Raw genomic sequence first — 12,566 nt, 5'->3', positions numbered from 1 at the left:
CTGAATTGTATTAATAGTAGATTTCTAATTAGAAACCAGAGAAGTCTGAGGAAGGGGCAGAATATTTTTTAATGTGCTGAAAGAAAATAACTCAATTCTATACTCAGTGAAAACATCCTTTAGGAGTCAAAGGGAAATAAAGACATTTTCAGATTAAAGTAAGCTAAGAGAATGTCTTGCCATCAGACCTGTCCTAAAAGAATGGCTAAATAAAGATCTTGAAATTTAAAGGGAATGATAAAATAAAAAGTCTTGTAACATCAGTAAGGAAGGCAGAACAAGGGAAGGAGTATAAACATGGACAAATATGATAGGTTTTTCTATTCTTTTGAATTTTCTAAAATATATTTGATGGTTGAAGCAAAAGTTGTAACATTATGTGATATGCTTCTCAATGTGCATAGAGGTTATAGTTAATATAATTATAAATGGGGAAAGTAAATGAATTTAAGGGAGATAAATTTTCAAATGCATATTAAGAAGCAGAGACATCACTTTGCCAACAAAGGTCCACATAGTCAAAGCTATAGTTTTTCCAGTAGTCATGTATGGATGCGAGAGTTGGACTGTAAAGAAAGTTGAGTGCTGAAGAATTGATGCTTTTAAACTGTGATGTTGGAAAAGACTCTTGAGAGTTCCTTGGACTGCAAGAAGACCAAACCCTGAATATTCACTGAAAGGACTTACACTGAGGCTGAAGCGCCAATACTTTGGCCACCTGATGTCAAGAGCTAACTCATTAGGAAAGACCCTGAGGCTGGGAAAGATTGAAGGCAGGAGAAGGGGATGACAGAGGATGAGACGGTTGGATGGCATCACTGAGTCAATGGACAGGAGTTTGAGCAAATTCCGGGAGATAGTGAAGGACAGGGAGGCATGGTGTTCTGCCGTCCACTGGGTGGCAAAGAGTGATCAACTAAACAACAACAGCAATAAAGTTTCAAACATCTATTCAAAGTAGTGAAATGTCAGCACCAGTAGTCTGTGATAAAGTATTCATACAGCATGCTGCTGCTGCTGCTAAGTCGCTTCAGTCATGTCCAACTCTATGCAACCCCATAGATGGCAGCCCACCAGGCTCCCTCTCCCTGGGATTCTCCAGGCAAGAATACTGGAGTGGGTTGCCATTTCCTTCTCCAATGCATCAAAGTGAAAAGTGAAAGTGAAGTCGCTCAGTCGTGCCTGACTGTTAGAGACCCCATGAATGCAGCCTACCAGGCTCCTCCATCCATGGGATTTTCCAGGCAAGAGTACTGGAGTGCGGTGCCATTGCCTTCATACCGCATACTCTCAGACTATTCTCCCATTTGTCTACTCAGAACTCTTAATTTTTGCTTTCATTGTGATGTGAGCTACATACTCAGACTCCTAATATTTTTTCAGAGTCTTCTGACCCATCTGGACCTTCTTTTTCACAACCATTTCTCTTTTTTACTTTTCAACTCTCACTCTGACTCTTAACCATCCATGCTATCATGAAGCTACCTTCCCACCGAAGACCCCATGTCACATTCCAGCTCAGTGGGAACTGGTCATCTTTTAGGCCTTGTTTCCTGCTTTGTGTGCGGCCTCAAACACACCCAGTGTTGGGGGTTTTCTCCCCGGGACTTGGAATTCACGAACCTGAAAGAAGGACACTTGGACAGTCTCTTGCAAGGACTGAGAAGTTTATTTCTGCAGTCAAGCTTTTTTACAGAAGCAGAAACAAAGAGCTTAAAGTATATGGTCAGCAGAGTGCATACGGAGTTAACACATAATCAGTAAAAACATTTCAAGGCCAGCACACTCTAAATGACTCATGGGTTTATCCCACAACCCGCTTTCACAAGTAACATCCCTATTAACTCTTGGCACCGAGCATAACCAAAAGCAGGAGACGTTTTTCTGTCCGCAGTGCAAAGCCGGGTATTTCTGGCCCTTCGCCATTTCCCCAAAGACTTTCTCCTTTTACGGCTATTTTGCACTACGCTTCCCAACATATTTTCCTTTTGTTTTTAAATTAAGCATGGCGGCTGCTAGTTGGACTCCATTGTGGGAAGCGCGGAGTCTTGAGTAGAGACTTCTGTATCCCATAATCAAGGACAAAAAGAGCAGGGTGATTAATACATATATAAAAATATTGCTTCCTGAAAGCTAAGCTCTAACCCTAGAGACCATAGGGTTTTGGTTAAAGTATCATAGAATTGAGTGCTATACAATTCCCTAGGTACCCTAACTTGAAAATTAGCAACTTGTTGTTTCAACAAATTGATGTCTAAACTTGAGTTATTTGTGAGATCCTGCAAATGCACTTTAACTTTATCCCAAGGATATTCAGTGCTATTACAGGGCATGTTAGTCAGACAAAAAGAAGTAAAATTCCAGTGACAATGTATACGTATTTGGAAAGTCAGTTGCTGCACTTAATCTCCTAAGTGGATAACTCATTTGTATCCTAAGTGGATAACTCAGTTTGTAACTCATTAATTTGTGTTTGTAATTGCTGATCTATTTGAGCTTGTCTAGTCCAATTTTCAACAATAAAGAAAGAAATACAGAATCAGTCCAAGGCTCAGTTAAGTTTATGGGAAGCCATAACTCAGATCTTTGTTTAACTAGTGCAATGCTAGCATTGTGATATGAAATGGTGTGATTAAGGCAGGTATACAATGCACATGCAGTACAATTGACAATCTTGGTCGATAAGTCAATATCAAAATGCCCTACAATAAACAAGTACGGAAGGTGAACATATGATTGAATATAGCCAGTACTATTGTATAGGAAGGTATAATTAGAAGGACAAAACATACCCATAGTCCCATAAACATTAGCGAAGTGCTCTAAAGCTGCTGGAATTTCCCAAATGTGCCATTGCTCTGGCCCCACAATGGGGACCACAATCCTGGGTCGTGGGGGTAATAAGCCCCCATTATATCAATTCAGCAATATGTCCTTATCAGTCCAGAAACTTGTTTCAGATTTATGAAAGCCTCCAATGCTTGATCTATTAAACCAGGAGCAATCATGATGTTCCTCTTGCTCTTCAGTGTCTGCTCAGCCTGATGAGTCATGTTTTTCACTTGAGCCCATGTCGGGTAAGGATTCAGACGATGGCGTTTCCTCATTGTCTCCTCCAGGGTCATTGACAAGACCCTTTGCGTCATCTTCATCACTTCCCAAGGGAGTCTGGTCTTGGGGTCCCTCTCGGTAACGGACATAGTGAAGGGGAACTTAGATTTCCTCTCCATCTGCAACGACAAGACCATAACACTTGCCTAGGAGTTGTAAGATTCCTGGCAGCCACTGATTAAATTGCTTATACCATATTGGTGTATTGATTTCTAATTTGCTGTTTTTGTCTTCTGTAAAATGTCTATCTGCACGAGTGTCAGAATTATTTTTTGTTAAGTTTAAAAAATTCAGGGAATAGTTAAAGATAATAGTAATTGAGGGTTCATAGGATAAGAAGTCTATCTCCTCTTCCATATTTCCCCTTTCTGTTTTAGTAAATGAGTTTTTAGGGTGCAGTGGGCTCTTTCAATAATGATTTGACCCTGAGGATTATAGGGTATTCTTCTAATGTGTGTTATGTTCCATTCTGATAAAAATGAATGAAATGAATGCAAGGTGAATGCAGGTCTATTGTTTGTTTTCAAGACAGAAGGAATCCCCATAATGGGGAAGGTGAGTAAGAGTGTGGAAATGGTGTGTTTGTTGGATTCTGAAGAGACAGGTAGTGCCCAGATAAAGCCTGAAAATGTATCAACTGAGACAAAAAGGAAAGAAAACTTTCTTAAGGAGCAGTGAGTGAAATCAGATTGCTAAAGGGAATTAGGTTGTTGCCCCCGGGGATTAATTCCTGAAATCGTAGTTTGTAAGTGCAGAGGGGTGCAAACATCATAGGTTTTAATAATATGTCGTGTTTCAGTGAGAGGAATATGGTATTTAGAGTGCAATCTGTTAGCATTGTTTTGAAAATTAGCATGTTCATCATTGGCAGGTGTAAAAATGGGAGCTATGAGCCTGTCAACAGCATCATTTCTTGCGACCAGAGGGCCAGGTAAACCTGAATGAGCACGTATATGTGCAATAAAGAAAGGTTCCGTGTGAATGAATTAAAGTTTGAGTCTGTGAAAAGAGAGTATATAATTCTTCATCTAGGTTGTATAAAAAGGTGATAACAAAATCAGGAAAAAGGGAAGCAAGGTATTTGGAATCAGTATATACAATGAAGGATAATGGTTGAAGTGACAAAAGAGCATATAAAGCATATAATTCAACTCTTTGTACTGAAGAATAGGTAGTGGGTAATTTCTCTTTGATAGCAGGGCCAACAATCTGCTATGCCTTTCTTGTTGCCATCAATGAAATAGGTAGGTGCATTAGAAATAGGTTGGGATGTAATGATATTAGTTACAATGAATTTAGTACATTGTAGAAAGTCCCATAATTTTCTTTTTGGTAAACGAAATGAGATAACATTTTGAAAATCATTTAATGCCATTTGCATGGTCAAGTTATACTGTAAGGTAATTTGCAATTCCTTTTTTTGTCAAGGGAATGTGTATTGCATATGGATCAAATCCAGTTAAAGTTTGTACATGGTTTCTTCCTGACATAATTAAATGCCCTATTTTCTCAATATATGACATAATTTTTTTAGACTGTTTAGTGTGTAAATATACCCATTCTATTGGGCTATGTTGAGCTATAATTGCAATGGGTGAATGTTCAGTGAGGAATATATATAAAGAAACTGGTTGATCATAATCTAGCCGAGTTGAAAAAGATTGTTGAATGTGTTTCTCCATTAAGGCCAGTTCTTCTTTGGCCTCTTTTGTTAGCTGCCTAGGGCTATTAGGGTCAGGGGATCCCTCTAAAATTTTAAATAGATTTTGTAAGGCATAGGTGGGGATGCCAACAGATGACTGCAGCCAATTAATATCTCCTAGCAATTTTTGAAAATCATTCAGCATGAGTAGAGACTGCACAGAAATTTGAGTTTTTTGAGGTTTGATTTTAGATTCTTCCATAACATGTCCTAAATAATTAAAGGGTGCTTTCCATTGAATTTTATCTGGTGCAACAAGCAGGCCATGATTTTGAAGAGTAGTAGTAACTTCATTGTATAACTGTTGCAAACAGAGTTCAGATTCCATAGAGAGAAGTATATCATCCATATAATGAATTATAAATGCAGTAGGATACTTGTCTCTAATGGGTTGTAATAAAACAGATATGAGATATTGGCAAATGGTAGGGGAGTTCATCATTCCCTGAGGTAGCACCTTCCATTGGAATCTTTTAATAGGAGCCATGTGATTTATAGAAGGAACTGAAAAGGTAAAACGTTTTCTATCTTTAGGGTGCAAAGGTATAGTAAAAAAGCAGTCTTGTAAGTCAATAATAACTACAGACCATCCTTTTGCTACCATAGAAGGGGAGGGCAATCGGGTTGTAAGGGCCCCATAGGTGACATGGTATTATTAACATTTCTTAAATCTATCAATAGTCGCCATTTTCTTGATTTCTTTTTTATTACAAAAACAGGGGAATTCCATGGGGAAAATGAAGGTTCTGTATGAGCTTTTTGTAATTGTTCATTTACTAATTGTGTCAGAGTTGCCAAGTTTTCTTTAGTTAGGGGCCATTGAGGTGTCCATACTGGGGTATTAGATTCCCAATTGAGAGGCAGCAGTGTTAACTCAATGGCCCCCATTAAAAAGGTTCATTTAAAGAAATTGTGGCTTTCGTTTGTTCAAGAAAATCCCGTCCCCATAAATTGATAGGGATATTAGTAATATATGGTTTAAGATAAGCTACAATTTGATTAGGGCCATACATTTGTAAATAGGATGCACTGACAAAAGTTTGTGTGGCATCAGTTTCATCCAATCCTAATAGTCTAGAAGGAGCCATAACCTTAAGCCAATCGAGGGGCCATTCTGCAGCTCTAATGACTGAAATGTTAGCTCCGGTATCTAACATGCCTGTGAAATTATTTCCTCATATGTGTAAAGTAAGCATGGGTTTCTGATGCTCCTTTAATAAGGTGGATAGTGTAGCAGTAAGGTTGGTACTGCCAAAGCTTCCCTGCTGAACTTTATCAGATGCCTTCGTTGGTTTAACATATGGCAAAAGTAATAATTGTGCAAAATGTTCCCATTTTTGTAAGTATGCATTTCCCATTTTCATAACATTTACCATAACATGTATTTCCCCTTCATAATCTTTGTCCATAACACCGGTCAATACCATTAAACCTCTCATTGTGCAGCTACTACGTCCCAAAATTAGTCCCATTGTCCTGGGTGGAATCAGTCTGTAATATCCAGTTGGAATTTTGTGGGTGTTGTATAATTCTATAGTTCCATATCATAAGGACTAGATATATCAGTGCAAGTACTCTTAGATGTAGCTCCTTGTAGCGTCCTAACATTAGGTCCTCCTTTTGCAGCGGGGCTAGAGGATGGCCCCTTTATTAGTTTCCTTGTTGTTTTTGTTGTGCCCCGGGGTTCAAGGTGTTTCCATCCTTATCAAATTTAGAATGACATTCATTCAGCCAATGGAACCCCCTTTTACATCTTGGACATATTCTTGGGGGTCTTTTCTTATTAGAAGTAGTATTATTTTTTTTGGCCTGTGTTGGTAGGCAACATTGTTTTTTCATATGGTTGGGCTTCCCACAGTTAAAACATTTGGTATTAGCAGCCTTTTGTACATTAAAGGTTTCTAATGTTGCCAATTTGCTCTATGGGACATAGATCTGATGTCCCTATATGCTTTCAAATATTCCATAAGAGAGCTAGTCTCTTGAATTGGTCTAAGCATGGATTGGCATTCCTCATTAGCATTTTCAAAAGCAAGTTGTTTTAAAATAATATTTTTTAAAGTCACATCCTTAATAGATTTCTCAATTGCATCCTTTAATTTTCCTATAAATTGAGAATATTCCTCCTTATGTCCTTGAATAATCTTAATAAATGAACCATCAGAGTTAGTGCTAGCAACCTTTGCTTATGCCCTGCAGGCAGTTTCTTTAATGAAATGTAATATCCCAAGGGTAATATTAGCTAATTGCGCAATCATATCAGCCATGGCTCTTGTTCCAGTGTGTATATCATAGGTTAAATTGGCAGGGTTACCATGAGATTGCTGGTCAATCAGCATTTGTTGGGCCTTATCATTAACCCATATTTGCCACTGAAGTAATTGTTGAGGATTTTGAATTATCTTTGCTATTTGAAAAAAATCATATGGCATCCAATGGTCAGCCCATCCTCCGAGAAATTCTATACAGTAAGGAGAAGTAGGTCCATACAGAGTGCATGCTTTCTTAAAGCTAGACAACATGCCAAAATCTAGATTAGCCCAAGTATTTTGGCCTTGGGCAGGTTGATTAAATTGCATTGGGAAAGCGAAAGTGCAAGCAGGCATCTCCCGAGGAGGAGTGAAATGATTAGTACGAGCAAAGTTAGCAATTGCTGTTACAGGTGGAGCAGAAGGAAAAACCTCAGATTTGGGCTGTTCATTGAATGAAATGACTTCCGTTCTAAGCGGCTTCAGTTTTGACATATCCTGTATATATACGTCTCTAAGTTGTTTTTCTAAGGATTGTGTCTGATTGAGCATAACATTCTTGTATTTCAAAGCACCTTGCATATCTTGTTCCTTATGCTCATATTCATGTAAAGATTGAATAGTTTTTACTTCCAAATCAACATTATGCCCTTCAATTTGTTCTATGATAGCCCGTATGAGTGACCATGTAACCCTTGCTGATATGCTCGCAAAATATTATTTTTAACCCTTTTCTATATGTCTAGATTGAGTGTCCCCTCTTCTGGGAACCATGAATTGTTCCAGTAAAATATGATAGCAGTCTGATCTCTTGAAACATTAACACCGTTTTGTTTCAAAAAATGATGCATTATAGAAATGAAAGGAATTTTACTGCTATGTTGCCCCATCCTGCTTACCTCTTTCTGCAGGGGTTCATCGCTTTGTTCAGCCTTCCTCTCAAGTCCCTGTTCGGGCGCCACTTGTTGGGGATTTTTTTTTTCTCCCCGGGACTTGGAAGCAACGAACCTGAAAGAAGGACACTTGGACAGTCTCTTGCAAGGACTGAGAAGAGTATTTCTGCAATCAAGCTTTTTTATAGAAGCAGGAACAAAGAGCTTATACGGTCAGCAGAGTGCATACGGAGTTAACACATAATCAGTAAAAACATTTCAAGGCCAGCGCACTCTAAATGACTCATGGGTTTATCCCACAACCCGCTTTCACAAGTAACATCCCTATTAACTCTTAGCGCTGAGCATAACCAAAGGCAGGAGATGTTTTTCTGTCCACAGTGCAAAGCCGGGTATTTCTGGCCCTTCGCCATTTTCCCAAGGACTTTCTCCTTTTATGGCTATTTTGCACTATGCTTCTCAACACCCAGGAGCCCTAAGCCTTGAATATGGTACAGAGGATCATATTCTTGGTGCTGCAAGTAAGGAGTGTGATTACATTAAAAAACAATAAGCAATTATTCTCCTTCCCTTTTGAAATTATGCAATAAATGTGTACATTAGGCACTGTATCACTCACAAGAGCAAAATAAAATGTTACTGTGTTTTCTAGGTAGTCGTGTCAGAAAACCCATTTTCTATGTATTCATTTATTTTGAAAAATGTCATTCTTTTAATATATATATATGTGTGGAACATATGTATATAGAATATTACTCAACCACAAAAAATGAAATTATGCCATTTACAACAAAACAGATGGACCTGGATGGTATTATGCTTGATGAAATAAGTCAAATAGAGAAATAAAAATACTGTATATTTTCTATTATATGTGGAATCTGGAAGACAAAACAAATACACCAATACAACAAAAGAGAAACTGACACAGATACAGAGAATAGCTAGTGGTTACAAGGAGAAAGTAAGTTGGGGGAAGAGGACAGATAGGGGAGGAGGATTAAGAGGTATAAACTGCTAGATATAAATAAATAATGTCCTAGAATGTAATGTGCAGCACAGAGTATGTAGCAACATTATGTAATAATTTAAATGGATTGTTAATACACAAAAACATCAATATGTTGCATACCTGAAACTATAAATCAACTATACTTCAGTAAGAAAGAAACAGTAAAAATGATACACTTAAATATTCCAGTTATGAGTGCTTCACTTAAACATTTAAAATATCTAACTGCAAATTAACAGAGGCTAGCAGATAATTTACCTAAAGATATAAATTTGGCTAAGAATCCAATAGAATTTTGTATAAATAATAAAATCTTTTCCAATTGATTTCCTAGAAACTTAAATTTGAGTACATAACAGTACTTTACAACAATACATAAAATATAAAATCTGAAATTTTATTTGGTGAGGCAAAACACTATGTTAGACAGAATCACATCCAAGAGAATCAAATATTATGACAAAAAGCAAGAATCTGAGAAATGAGCAATAAACAGGGAAAATCTTTTTTCATCTTTGATCTTTACTTTGGAAGCCTACATGAAAAAACATTCATTCTCTTTTATATACAGTTTTAAAGGAGGGGGGGCAATGTAAGAGTGGTATGGGTGTGGGAGGTACAAACTATTGCGTGTAAGACAGGCTACAAGGATGCACTGAACAACACAGGGAACCCAGTCAATGTTTTGTAATTACTGTAAATGGAGCATAACCTTTAAAAATTATGTGAAAAAGCTCATTTATTTAAATGTAAATTCTATGTTCAAAGTTTTTCAGAAAATGCATTTGAAGTTAATAGTATACTCTTATATGTCATTCAGATTATTTAACTGCTGGTTTTTTTAAAAAAATAAATATCTAAGTAACTGATACAAATTTCAAGAATTCTAAGAATTTAAGTCTGAGACGCAGCCATCTTTACTTAATGAAATGTCATTTTACAGTTTCAATATGTGTAATGATGTATTTTACATAAAAAGAAGTGTAAAATGTTCTCACTTGTTTTTGTTTATATTAGTATTCTTCCTCTTGCTAGAGATCCACCAATTCCCTACCTATTTTCTCAGCCAAATGCTTGAGAAATGCCTGAGAGAACTAATTTTATCTACTTAATTACTATTGGTACCATGTGAGCAGAAAGTTTGGTCCAGCTCTCCTTCTAGGTAAATGGTCATACCATCTACTGGTATTTTAGCTCCTTCATCCTATCTTCTTCCTCAAAAAGTGACCAGATCACCTGCCATTATCTTATCTATCATGTATAATTATACTTCTTCTACTAGTATTATACTGCAAATTCACAGATAATGGTTAGCAGCAATAACATTGCTAAATCAGATTTTTATTTTTCAACCGGTGTTCTTCAGTTTTCTACAGCATGGATATTATCTACTATTCCATTCCTTTTTTAATATAAATTGATGTGTCTTTCTAAAACATTATTTCCTACATCCATTCCTATCCATAGGACTATCATTCTCTGTCACTTCTTTGTTCTCATATTTTTCCACTACTGAGTATTGCTTTGAAAGCAAGCAAATTATTATGTATATGAAATACATGCATAAAATCATAATAAGTAAGGCAATGAGAAAAATTGTGTTAAATTTCAAAAGTGACATATAATCATCATTGAGGGAGTCAATATAACAAACCACATTATCCTTCTTGTTATACATGCATATTTTAGATTCTAAACAGATTAATCAATAATAGCAAAAATGTGTATGTGATAATATGGTCTTCTACATAAGGAAACACTGGAGAAACTTATCTGTACATATCAACCATTCTAATGAAAAAGTAGCTGCAACAAAAAGAAGGTCTTCATTACATATTGCAAAGCAGTTCTATGTTTAAAATTAACATCAAAGTAGTCTAATGTCATTGGAGAAGGCAGTGGCACCCCACTCCAGTGTTCTTGCCTGGAAAATCCCATGGACGGAGGAGCTTGATAGGCTGCAGTCCATGGGGTCGCTAGGAGTCAGACACGACTGAGTGACTTCACTTTCACTTTTCACTTTCCTGTATCAGAGAAGGAAATGACAACCCACTCCAGTGTTCTTGCCTGGAGAATCCCAGGGACGGGGGAGCCTGGTGGGCTGCCGTCTATGGGGTCGCACAGAGTCAGACACGACTGAAGCGACTTAGCAGCAGCTGCAGTCTAATGCCATATTCTTGCATAAAACAGGTTTAGAGCATTATATAAATCTTATGTTACAATAATTTGAATAATACCCCACTGATGGCCAGAAAAACTTTTTCCAATCTCTATCTGTTCATGAGTTGTCCTTGCTTAGTTTTCCAAACAGAGATGGTTACTTACTTACCTACAGTGGCATTATACATCAATTTTTTTCAGGACTTACTATATATCAGAATATTAGCCACCACAAGTTGGATCTCTACTCCACTCCTAAATATTTCTAATTACTGCACATTAAAACCTATTCATCAAGGATATTAAAATTCATGAATATAAAAATGTTAATATCTTGGAATTCCACAGCAAAGTGTTCCTTAAAAGAAGCTTTTATTTCATCATTACACAGAATGGCCAGTTTTTAAAGTGTGTTAGTTGCTTAGTCACGTCCAGTTCTTTGCAACCCCATGAACTGTGGCCTGCCTGCCAGGCTCCTCCATCCATGGAATTCTCCAGGCAAGAATACTGCAGTGGGTAGCCATTCCCTTAGAGTAGCTTCCTGACCCAGGGTTTGAACCCAGGTCTCCTGCATTGCAAGCAGATTCCTTACTGTCTGAACCACCAGGGAAGCCAGGATGAGAGTATTAGTTTTCAGTTCTATGAGGTAATTTTTCATGACTTTAGAATGCAAATATCACATATTGATTGCTAGCTTCTGATTATATTTTTGAAATAAGTGATGTTCTAATGACATACAGAAAAGAATGTATGGAAGTCAGACTGACCAGACTTGAGGGAGTGGAAATCCAAATCTCATGCCTTGTACCCTGAGGTCTGCTCTATCTTTATGACTCAAATGCTTTTGTTAGAAGCACTAGCTAGACATACAGGCTCTCTCTCTCTCTCTCTCTCTCTCTCTCTCTCTCTCTCTCTCTAACACACACACACACACAAAAGCACAAACAATATCAGCAGTATCAAAAAATCAAACTCACCTTTATGACTTCCATTCATCATAGGTGATTTTCTATAGTGATCTATTGGATAAGTCACCATCTTAAGAAGAAAGATGTTTCACATCAGTCACTTGTGGCCCAGAGAAAGTCTAAGCTTGGTCCTGAGTTGTGTTGGCAGGATTTTGAAATATCTTTGTGTTCCTTCTACAAACACAGAGAGGGTAGAGATTATATGACCCAAGGCAATATCCTTGGGTCAGAGAGAAGTTTCAGTCATATGAATCAGGTTTCTGGTTCTTGAGTGCTGCAGGTGCAGCATGGAATTAACCAGAAGCAGGAAAGGAGACCCTGTACTCTGAACCTTATATGATCATAAAACAATACTTCAGAAGCAGTTATTTATTTGAATAAATCTACAAATAACTGCATATACACAGAAAATCAATAGGTAAATCTCAGATTAGATTTCTTTTTTAATTTTTCTCTTCATGCAAGTCAACC

General features: G+C 37.3%; 1 long non-coding RNA gene across 1 annotated transcript; it reads right to left on the bottom strand.

Moving 5' to 3' along the window:
• Positions 1–1,650: 1,650 nt before the first annotated feature.
• On the bottom strand, positions 1,651–8,411 carry LOC109564132 (uncharacterized). Its single transcript, XR_011563420.1, has 2 exons — positions 7,962–8,411; positions 1,651–3,230 (listed from the first exon to the last, which is right to left on the bottom strand). It is a non-coding gene; the product is annotated as an uncharacterized lncRNA (long non-coding RNA).
• Between the last annotated feature and the right edge of the window lie 4,155 nt (positions 8,412–12,566).

This window comes from Bos indicus, chromosome 23 (assembly GCF_029378745.1).
Source record: "Bos indicus isolate NIAB-ARS_2022 breed Sahiwal x Tharparkar chromosome 23, NIAB-ARS_B.indTharparkar_mat_pri_1.0, whole genome shotgun sequence".
In the NCBI taxonomy this organism is placed as follows: Eukaryota; Metazoa; Chordata; class Mammalia; order Artiodactyla; family Bovidae; genus Bos; species Bos indicus.
Note: the sequence above shows the minus strand (reverse complement) of the source record. Positions and strands in the feature narration are given on the sequence as shown.